Raw genomic sequence first — 1672 nt, 5'->3', positions numbered from 1 at the left:
TTTTGTATTTGGATAACCCTGCTAGCAAATGACATTTGTTCCCTTCCCCTGTCATTAGTTTGCCCTAAAAAAACTCAATCGAAGCAGATTATTGTCCCAATGCATACAACACCAGACTCTGATGTGGTTATAAGTATATTTTCTTGAATACCAACTATTCCTAAATATTATATTATCGTACAAAATTTTGGAACTTAAATTGGTAGGGGTATTCAACGAGGAATACCCTTCCAAAAATTGGTGTATGCCACTTTGAGTGGAGAGCACACGGTATTCTTTAGTAAAAGGCGAAAGAATAGTTCGCTCTGTGCTCACCACAATGCTCTGTGAAAGAGAATGATTGTTATAAGTTGCTTTATAAACATGAGAGAAAACAACTACTCATTTTCCCGGATTTAACTATGGGACTTAATAGTACATAACCAGCTGCAAATCTGCAATACCAAGAATCAGGTAGAAAAAAAACATACCAGTAATAAGAGTTCCACGGGATGCTGGTGGCATAAATCCAAAAGCAGCAAATAATTTTGTCACAACAACCATCCCAATTATCTGAAATCCATTCCCAACCATAACACAAGAAAGAGTTGGATTGGATGGGGAAAGAAAAACATCCCCGAAAACTAGCTTTGGATTGGATGGGGAAAGAAAAACATCCCCGACAACTAGCTTCCACCCAGATAACTCCTCACTCATTTGTGCTTGGGCCTCCTTGTCAAGCTCCTTATAACGGGTCAGATCACAAGGAAAATACCAGCAAGGAAAGTGATCACCATTAGAGAACTCAAGATTGAAAATCAATGAACATATTCCTTGCTGGTATTGTCCTTGCGATCATCTTAAAGACCATCACTCTCCACAAAAGCAACCTCATAGGTGAAGACAATTGGCATGCCTTCCTTGCTGGGCATTGACACACTAGTTGAGTTATATTTAATTGGAGGTGGTTACTATTCATAAATTTTCAAGTTTTTAACCAGGTTACCATTATGCATGACATTGCAAGGAACTGTTGGGAAATAAACGAGTAATTTCCCTATAACCAGATTAGTGAGAATACGAAATAAAAGCGGAAAAATAATACCTGAAATTGATAACGGAGTTCAACCAATTATGCCTACGTCTCCGGACTGCTACAGATCTTTTACTAAAGAGAGAAAATTTACAAGTGTACAAGAAAACTCTCTAAACTCTTTAGTATTGGGAGAAAGAAATGATTTGGGATGATTTTGAAGCTAAATGGGTTAGGGTATTTATAGTTGAAGCTTAAGGACTAATCTTGTAAATACCCTAAAGTGTGTAGGGACTAAAATGTAATTAACCCTATTTTTATTTTCAATAAAATTAAATGCTCTACCGAAAGCCACCGAAAAATGCTTCAAATTTCAACAATTGTTGACCACCCAAATTTCAACAATGGTTGGCCACCTGTCTTGACTTTAACAATCTCCCACTTGAAGCCTGATTTTAATATGTCTTCACACCTCGATCAATGCAGTAACATTTCTGGTCTTATTACTATAGCAGGGCTTCTGAAGTTGAACACAACTTCAGTTTGTCCGTAGTCACCGTCTTTGTTAACATGTCTGTCGGATTTTGAGCTCCACTAATATTTTCAAGTTTCAAAATCCCATCTTCCAAAAGAGACTGGATAAAATGATATCGCAATTGT

General features: G+C 37.1%; 1 non-coding gene across 1 annotated transcript; it reads right to left on the bottom strand.

The window, feature by feature from the left end:
* Positions 1-207: 207 nt before the first annotated feature.
* LOC120219036 lies at positions 208-325 on the bottom strand. The gene has a single exon (XR_005525278.1). It is a non-coding gene; the product is annotated as a U5 spliceosomal RNA (small nuclear RNA).
* Between the last annotated feature and the right edge of the window lie 1347 nt (positions 326-1672).

This window comes from Hibiscus syriacus, unplaced genomic scaffold, assembly GCF_006381635.1.
Source record: "Hibiscus syriacus cultivar Baekdansim isolate YM2019G1 unplaced genomic scaffold, ASM638163v2 tig00110202_pilon, whole genome shotgun sequence".
In the NCBI taxonomy this organism is placed as follows: Eukaryota; Viridiplantae; Streptophyta; class Magnoliopsida; order Malvales; family Malvaceae; genus Hibiscus; species Hibiscus syriacus.
This window is presented reverse-complemented; position numbering and strand designations above follow the sequence as displayed.